General features: G+C 33.4%; 1 protein-coding gene across 3 annotated transcripts in view; it reads left to right on the forward strand.

Moving 5' to 3' along the window:
• Nucleotides 1–6,932, forward strand: part of TMTC3 (transmembrane O-mannosyltransferase targeting cadherins 3) — a 62,195-nt gene extending 55,263 nt beyond the window's left edge. For all 3 annotated transcript variants that reach the window (XR_006220097.1, XR_006220098.1, XR_006220099.1), the window contains exon 15: nt 4,105–6,932. The gene's annotated coding sequence lies outside the window, so the exon portion shown is untranslated. The remainder of the gene's footprint in view (nt 1–4,104) is intronic.
• Nucleotides 6,933–10,083: the final 3,151 nt, after the last annotated feature.

The raw sequence follows: 10,083 nt of genomic DNA on the forward strand, positions 1-10,083 counted from the left end.
TGTTCGGGTTTATTAGAGTCTAGTCAGATTGAAAAAGTTCCAATAATTATAACTTCATTTAAACTTTTGAGTTAAAACATAGTAAGATTCTCTTTCATCTTAGTGTTCTCTCTCTAGTGTTATTTGAATTTTAATTGTTCCAAAAACATAATCATTCTTAGATACTTTAAACAACTAAATTGAGTTCTTTATTTAACTGAAGGCAAAACAATGTGACAAAGTTTTATTTTCAAACACTAAGTTCTTGATATCTTCCTATGGTGTATATTTTTATTAAATATTTATTTTGACTACTGAGCTTTCATAAAAAATTTAAAGCTGTTTTAATTCCATCAACTATGGAAAACAAATTGCTGTTGCATTTTCCTATAAATGCATATATTACAGTTTAAACAAAATTTCATCGTCTTTGGCATACTTTCCAGCTATAAAAGGTAGTTAGCCTCATATAGGATTAATAGTTAATTTTAGCAAATTTAAACCTGAAAACTGTTAGGTTGAAGAGTAGATATAAATCAAATTTATTAATTTATATCTGATTTTTTGAGTTAAAATACATTTCAAATGAGTTTTACAGTATCGAGTAAAGTTGGTTTTAATTTAAAATGTTAAAGCTCAAGCTATCATCCTGAGATAGTAACTGATTTCTAATTATGTAGAATTTAAAAAACTGTATTTCTGTTCCTCTGAGATAACTAAATTGTTTCAAAAATCATTACTGTAAGTTTTTATAAAGAAATATTTTCTAAATAGGTCACAAGAAACATAGTCTACATTAAAGACCCACTCTTACTAGCTTCCCTGAGGTTGTGTCATAGATTATTTTTTAGGCAATTTAAATCAAGCACTGACACCAATCATAGTTCATTTTTGATTTAGGAGATTCTATTCAGGATTTAAAGCAATACCCAGTTTCAGTTTTTAAATTATGGATTTGTGACTCCAGGTATAAGATGGAGAATACCTCATATACTATGACTTGAAAAACAAAATCTATGTTAATCTTATGTTCTCTCCACGTATCTTGAGAAAAAGTTTGAGTTTGATCTCTTCTGTTATAGTATCAAACAAAGATAATTCAGAAAAGTAAAGAGAATCTTTCATGACAGCAGATTATAATAAGAGCTTTGAGTAATATTTTAATAAAATTGTATAACTATTGAAAAGATAAAAAATATATTGTTATCCAATGATTTTTATAGAAAAAAAGAATTTCCTCCTTATTTGCACTTAGAACAATGCCTATCATGTAGGAAGTGCTCATGTATTTGAGTTTTAAATAATTTATTTAAGTCAAATCCACCCTGAGTAATTAATGATTTTTCCAAATTAATGTTTCAACCCTCACTTCATATTAGAATCATTTGGAGGGCTCTTAAATATGAATCCCACCCCACAACAATTTAATCTGAATTTCTTAGGGGGCCATGCTTCTATTTTTCTTAAAGTTCTCAGGTTCTAATTTGTAGTCAGGGTTAATGACCACTGCTCAAAATTAGTTCAGGAAATTCTAAATTAGTTCAAGAAAATCCTCTTTATCTCTTCTGTGTTAACTTTTTAATTTAGTAACATAACCCGGTTAAGTTTTGATGTTTTAATAATTATGTTCTTCTGATAACTAGTATTTATTTCATCTTAAGTACCGTCAAGCTTGCTTATGTGTAAGGTGATTATTCTCTTTAAACTCATAGTAGAAATTTTATTGAAGCTGTTCAAGTGAAAAAAGGTAATAGATTTTTTCCCACCTCTTTGGAACTGCCTTTATAGGGATATGGATGGTTAGGGGCATTTTAGTCCAGGTCACTAACCTATGGTTCATAGTTGTAGGCATCTGTATGTTTGGAAAAGAAAGCTTATCATAGGTCTGTGTGCTGGTAAAGCGATGTAGTTTTAGTTCTCACTGTTTTACAAAAGAATATATTCCCCCAGGAGTTCTAGGAAAGCTTTGACAATCCCGAAGGGGCAGTTAGGTTACTTTTTCACTGCTTCTCAGAAGAAAGAATTGCATTTTTCTCCTATTGCTCCTATGGTATTTCCTTGTTAACATTCAGAATTGGGAGGTTTATCTTGTAACTATACCAGTAAGTGATTTCATGAAGCTCATGACTTGGAGGATAAAACAAATATGTTTGCAATTTTGTGTTTACGTTTATGTAAATATTTAGTATGTGAATTACACAATTCTAATAAAACCTCATGCGTTTTCATTACATCTAATTTGAGCTCTCAACTTCATGTTGCAGAATACTTCTTTGAAGATGCTTTAATGAGAACTATTATGAAAATATATAGATTTGTATGTCAGTTTCTACTTCAGAAATCCATATATTTGTCATATTTATTTTTTTAAAAACTTCCTAATTGTTTGCATGACTAAATGATATTTAAAATGAACCCCCCAAAATATCTGGTACCTTTGTCCAAAATTTTGTCTCTTGGAAGCTATCAGCCATCCATGTTAAGGGTTTATAAGAAAATAGTTTAATATTATATGCATTTTATATTATAGTGGTGTCTGTGTGTACCATATTTCTAAATATTCAGTATAAAATGCTTTTTAAAACCTTCACCTGAATTGCCTTTTAGTGTTCAAATGAGAAGTACAGTAGTGTATCAACAGATTTCTGCCCCACAAAGACAGAAGAGCTGGTGGGTAGTTTTTATTAGCAGTGATATGAGAAAGACGTGTTAAATTGCTTCAAGAACAGTGATACATTTTCAACCCTTAGTGACAGAAACTAAAGAAAATGAGACAAATTCAAATATGGATTTTTATACACATAAGTAGAAGTCAGTGTGGTGAAATAATTAGGAGTCTGAGTTATGGATCTGCCTGGATTCAAATCTTGGTACCACCCTTACTAATATAACTTAAAGGAATGTTTAACCTATATGTCCTTGGTTTACATTTATATAGGTTTAATATGTATATATCCTATTGTATAAACTGGCAGGTATTTTTGTAACTATAAATAATGCATGCTCAGCCATGCACATTGTAAATAGTCTTTACCAAACATGTTTGATAAGGACCATAATTAACATCACGTAGTAAATTGTGTTAAAGAAAAGCCATGATTTATTTGATGTAATTGGCTTAATTTTTTTTCACGTAGTATCAACATGAATCTGTTTACAGCTGTAACCAACCAGTAGTACTGATCTATCCATTCAGTGTTGTCTTTATTTTATTTGATTGTGGCTTGATAATATTTTATTAGATTGGGAAAACTAAAGAAACAATGGTTTTAGTTTTGCTAAAGACTGGCCTTATTAATGAACAGCTTTCCTAACAAGTGATTATTGACTTTTAGCGGGTGTTAACATCTGTTTCATAACATGGCAGTATGTTTATATGTCAGAAGTTTTATGACATTTCTAAGTTGATTTGTTGAAATAAATTCAGCAAGTGGAAAAATCTATATATTTATATTAAAAATATTAATATATTTAAATTGTTTAGGATAGTTCGTGGTATAGTAAATGATAGATGTTAATCATTAATGTAATCATAAGGCTTAGGTATGTAGTAAATAATAGATGTTAATCATTAATGTAATCACAGGCTTAGGCTTGCATTTGATACATATGATTTGCTTTATGTGTTAGCAGAGATAATGTTAATGATGGTTGTGTAGCAAACAGATTATTCGATATTTAATGCTGGTTCCTTAGCTAGCTAAGGAACTTGTTCTTTGCTGTTCACTGCTTTTAGGAAGGTAGCATAAGATAAAATCTTTCCTAAAAGTCTCTGAAGACTTAATCTCAGGCAAATTCAGGTTCTTTGGAACCCACTTTATTCAAAGTAACATTTCTGTGACTGCCAATGGATAGCATAATTCCCGTCAAGTCGTGTTTTTATTGTATAGGAACCTGATGCCTTCAGTTTTTACCTTAAGCAAAATACTTCTCACCAAACCATTCTAGTTTTCCCTTTCTTAAAGACTTTAGTGGTTAAACTCCATTGTCCTTATTCCTTCCTTCCCCCATGGATTTAGTTTCTGATATTAGGAAAGTCATCTGATTAATCCATGTTAAACTACAAATGATAGGTCTTGTTAGTCATCTTAACAGTAAATCAAATGAACTTCTTTCTTTATAAAGTTGCAGGCAATACAGTGGGAGTTATTTGAGGGATATGGAGTTTCTCCACCATTCCGCCTATCTAAGCAAGGAATTGCGAAAGACCACAGAAAATCTTTGTAACTGCAAGAAGGCCACTTATGACCAGAATCCTGTTTTTGATGGGCACTGGCAGGCCAGGTAACTGCCTTTTGGGAGTGGAATCAGAGTAATCAAACTATCAGCAGAATTGGACTTATGCTCAATAGTGACATCTGTAAAACTAATTCCTGAGTAGTGAATATACAGATCTTACTTGATTTATGATGGGGTTACATACCAATAAACCCGTTGAAGTTGAAAATATTGTAAGTTGAAAATGTTCTTAATACATCTAACTTAGTGAACATCATAGCTTAGCCTATGTTAAATGTTCTCAGAACAATTACATTAGCCTACAATTGGGCAAAATCATTAGACACAAAGCCTGTTTTATAATAAAGTGTTGAATGTCTCATGAAACTATTGAATACTGTACTGAAAGTGAAAAACAATGGTTGTATGGGTATAGAACAGTTGTCAGTGTATTGATTATCTCATGGCTGGCTGATCCTGCCCACCACCATACTAGAGAGTATCATACTGGGGTATCACTAGCCCAGGACAGGATCAAAATTCAAACTGAAATACAGTTTCTACTGAATGTATATCTCTTACACCATCATAAAGGCAAAAAATCATAAGTCAAACCATTGTAAATTGGGAACCTTTTGTAGTGTGTACATTTTTAATACATGATCTCTTTATATGACACCGCAATTTCCCTTGGTGATGGATCTGCAGTGTCATTTGCAAGCTTTTTAATTTATTCCTGTACCTTAAGTACCAATGTTCTCTCTTCTACCCTTTTTATTTCCCTGTTTCCTTTGAGCAGTGGTTTCAGCTTTATAGGATTCCAAACCTCCAGCCTAGTTTCTCTAAACTTCAGGACCATGAACCCAGTGATCTATTAAACATCACATCCAGAGGTGTTCATTCCTCCCATCCTCTCTTCCAAACCCCATGCCTATTGGATAAGTTTAAGAAAGAGAAACTAAAAGAAAAAGTATATCCAGTTTAAAGCAGGGAAGGAGGAGGTAGGGGAGAAACCAAAAGAACATGAGAGCTTACTAATGGTTTATTTACTCAAAAACAGTGGCAAAGTTTAAGACATCATTAAACATGATTATGGGGCTTAGGTTAAAAACAAATACTACAAATATACGAACAATTTGTAACTTTTAATCCATCAGAAGAAAACTCACCATAGCCCAATGGAATTTAGTAATGGGGCCAGGGCAAATGAAAGTGCAGTACAAAAAAAGATGCTAAGATATAAAGGACTAATGTAGCAGTAATTCAAATGAATGTAAAATAAGTTAAACCTAACAAAAAATAAGCTGTTAGAGCTCTCTTTTGTTTTCATTATATTCAACTAAGTTTTATATAATTACATTGAGTTATAGATACAAGGTCCAACAACATGTTGTCCCTGAAAGGCTTTTATATAGAAGCAAAAGTATGAGAAAAAGCCTACCAGTAAATATGAATCAAAGCAAGCCAGGGTAACAATTTTAATACATGACAAAACAAAATTCAAGGCCAGAAGAGAAGATGAATGATGCATACTAGTAAAAGGAACAATGTAACAAGACATGTCCATCATAAACACATACATCAACAATATAATCTAAAAATAACAGCGAGTAATAGTACAGGGAAATAAATCAGAAATTGTAACTAGAGATTTTAAAGAGTAATAGTACAGGGAAATCAGAAATTGTAACTAGAGATTTTAACAAAATCCTCTGAGAAACTAAGGGGTCAAGCAGAGAAAAAAATAACTGGATAAAGATCTAAATAACCTTGACCTATTAAATTTATATAGAATTTCACTTGACACAATGCATTATTTCCTAGCACATAAGGAATCTTTACAAAACCACACTATGTATCAGACCATAAAGGAAACCTCAGTAAATTCCAAGACCGTGCTCTTTAATCATAATGCAAATGTTCACAGTAGCTTTATTCATGGTAACAAAACTGGAGACAGCCCAAATGCTCATCAGATAAATGGATAAACAAAGCGCAATCTATTCAAATGAAACACTCTTCAGCAATTAAAAAAAAAAAAAATTGTATCTCTGAGCAAAAAGAAACCATATACAAGAGTACATCATATATGATTGCATTTATATGCAATTCCAGAGCGGACTATTTGTAAATTTCTAGTACTAAAGTATGGGTCAGGAGCGAAGGAAGCCAAAGGAATTTTTTAGGGTGATACAAATATTCATGACCCAGCAATTCTACTCTGAGGTGTACTGACAAAAATATACCTACACATGCTCTACAAGATACAAGAATAATCTTAGGATTAACTGTGCAAGCTCCAACCTTGAAATAACCAAAATACTCATGAAAACCAGACAAGATATTTATGATATAGTCATACGATGAAATGCTATGAATATATAATGAATATGCATGAATCACTGCTACATGAAGCAACATGGATGGGTCTCGCAAATATAATACTGGATAAAGCCAAACACAAAAGATACTACTATTACAATTCTATTAATATGAAACTCAAAACTGGCACGATGAATTTGTGCTGTTACAAGTCAGAATAGTGGTTCTGTTAGGAAGGGAAATAGAATGTTTATTGGAAAGGAATGTGAAGTGGGCATTGATGTTCTGGTCTGCTTCTTGGTCTGAGGGATATTTGCACAGATATGTTCAATTTTTGGCAATTCATGATATATGCTTTTTTCCAGATGTATAATAAACCTCAAAAAGAAGTGTAATATTAAAAGATGTGTTAAAAATATGGAAAAATACGATAAAAATTTAGGTGAACCATTTATAAAAGAATTCTACAATCAGTTTAGTAATATCAAATACAGAGAATGACTGGAAGAATGTACCATAGAATATTTTTAAAACAGTTTTATTGAGATAATTGACATACAGTGAACTGTTCATATCTAAAGTGTACAATTGGTTAAATTTGACACTTATATACACCTGTGAAACCATCACCATAATCATGATAGTGAACATATACACTTCTCAAAGTTTCTCATGCCCTGAGTAGTCCCTCCAGTCCCACTATTCCTTTCCAGCCCTGTCCCTAAAACAATTGATCTGCTTTATGCCTCTGTAGATTAGTTTACCTTTTCTACAGTTATATATAAGGGCATCATACATTATTTGTCTGGCTTTCCACTCTTGCAATGGACTGAATGTTTGTGCCCCACCTACAGATTCATATGTTGAAGTCTGAACCCCTAATATAATCAGAGATGGAGCACTTGGGAGGTAATTAGGTTTAGATAAATTCATTACAGTGGGGATGGGATGGGATTAGTGTTTTTATAAGAAGAGGAAGAGAGATCAGAGTTCTGTCTTCCCACTTGATGAGAACACAGCAAGACGGCAGCCATCTGCATGGCAAGGAGAGAGTTTTCACTGGGCGTGAGTACCTGCTGGTTCTTTGTTGTCAGCCTCCAGAACTATCAGTAATAAATATCTGTTGTTTAAGCCACCAGGTCTGTGGCATTTTGTTGTAGCAACCCAAGCTAAGACACACTCAAAAAAAATTTTAGACGCATTCATCAATAGTTTATTACCAAGTAATATTCCATTATGTGGATATGCTATAGTCTTTATCCATTCATCAGTTGACTGGTCCAGTGGTTTTTATTTTCTCCTGTAGGCATTATATATTTTTCAAATACAAATTAAAAAAAAAAAGTTTTAATTCTGTTATTTACACATTTTCTGACTGTCGATATTCAATGTCCTCCACTTCTGCAAATGGCCATTTGGGGATTTAGTCCTTCCTCATAATGAGCCCATATGTTTTTGGAGGTGTAGAGGCCGGAGCATATGACTCAGACTTGTCATTAAGCACTTGGTATTAATCCATCTATTATGATTCATTTAGGAATGAGAATGTAACCAGATCAAAGCCAATGAAATGACCCTTGATTTTGCTAACACCAATGACTTGAGAGAAAATGAGAGTTTAAAATTGTGACAACCATCTCACCACATGGAGAGATCTTATGTGAGAATACAGCTAGGACAAAGTAGTTGATTATAGAGACAAAAAGTTAGGTCACAGTGGATATTGTTAGAAACCTGGTCTAACTACATTTGGAAAGGCAATAAAGTAAACCAAAGTGGAAGAATCTTGAGCCATATTTGGTTGTGCCAGCTTTTGAGCAGGAACTATACTGTGTATGTTGTCTGGCCAAGCTCATGAGGTCCCATAGTGGGCAGTGCAGGTCTCTCAATCCCAGACTTGAATTTTAATTAAGCATAAGCAAAATAACTGGTTAAATTGTCCACTCTGTGTCTTGTGCTGAACAAGACTACAGGACAAGGGAACTTGTTTTGAAAAATTCAGCAAAATAGAGTCATTAGTAAGGTCAAACCAGAACGAGGAAGTTTTAAGCTGGATCTGTTCCATCTGAAAACAAATCAGAGAATATTGTTTTGTATGATGGTCCTTTACCTGCAGTCTGAAATCTGAGATAGCTGCAAGTATATTGACAGGGTTGGAAAAGCCAAGTTCTCTGCCCCAGGCTACTGTTGACTCAAGCAAAATCAGAGGTGGGACAATTTAGCAAGAATGGTAGTTGAGAAGAGATTCTAGTATCTCCGACTTCTCACACATATTTCCATTTAAGCAGTCATGGCCCAAGAAGGGGATAAATTACTCCCATTGGGAATATGCAGTCCAGGGGCACAGATACAAAACAAAACACATTCAGCCCAGGCCTAATGTCATTAGCAGTGCATTGTGGCTGTATTAGTTTCTTAGGGCTGCTATAACAGAGTACCAACTTGCACCAAAATACAAACTTGGATGGCTTAAAACAGAAATTTATTGTTTCACAGTTCTGGAGGCTAAAGTCTAAAATCAAGGTGTTAGCAGTGTTGGTTCCTTCTGGAGGCATTGAAGGAGAATCTGTTCCATGACTTCTTCATAGCTTCTGACTATTGTCAACAATTCTTACATTCTTTGGTTTGTAGATGTATCACTTGAATCTGCCTCCATTCACATGGCATTCTCTCTGTATCTATGTGTCTTCCTTTAAGGGCACCAGTAATACTGGATTTAGGGCCCACTCTAGTATGATCCCATCTTAACTAATTATATCTGCAATGACCCTGGTTGCAGATAAGGTCACATTCTGAGGTACCAAGAGTTAGGACTTCAACATATTTTTTAGGAGCACATAATTAAAGCCAAATAGTGGTCATAGTCAATTTCTAGAAGACAGGAAATTGAAGGGTGATTTTTCAGATTTAAACACTGATTCTTCATATCTCTGTTTACTACCCCATGCTATAGAGTGAATGAAAATAGATTAAAATTATATCAAGAGTTTAAATAAATTTTACTATTAGAGAAATCTCATTCTTTACAAACAAGAGGCTAGGGTTGTCTCAAACCTGAAAATCATCCTCAGGCTCCAGAACTTGAGGTTAAACAAAGAACACTGATAAAGAATTACGTTACTCATCTCAGTTATGGTCATGGAAAACAATTGTGTTAACTCACTAGATTGAATTATCAAAACACACCCACTAAAATCATAGATCTCACTTTACATCAAACTTTATTAATATTTCAAAGGTTACAGACACCAGATACAGGCAAAATCTATAAATGTCAGGTTTTTCTACAGTAAGAAAAATAGATGGATCAGAAATATCCTATATTGTAGTTAGGGAATCCCTATGTGCAAGAAGATCTGGTGGACATAATTCTTTCCCCCCATTATCCCCACTAGTAAGTGGTTTATTAACCTGTCATTAATCATTTCCTTCTCAACAATGCAATAAAGATCCTTCTAGAGAGCACAGGACAACTAGATTTGTTGACCAAGGAACCACATTTCACTACTGAGTTGAAGTGTCTTTGCCTTCTCTATGTGCAAGATATGATGAGTTATGTAGCAG

This window comes from Panthera tigris, chromosome B4 (genome assembly GCF_018350195.1).
Source record: "Panthera tigris isolate Pti1 chromosome B4, P.tigris_Pti1_mat1.1, whole genome shotgun sequence".
NCBI classification, from domain to species: domain Eukaryota; kingdom Metazoa; phylum Chordata; class Mammalia; order Carnivora; family Felidae; genus Panthera; species Panthera tigris.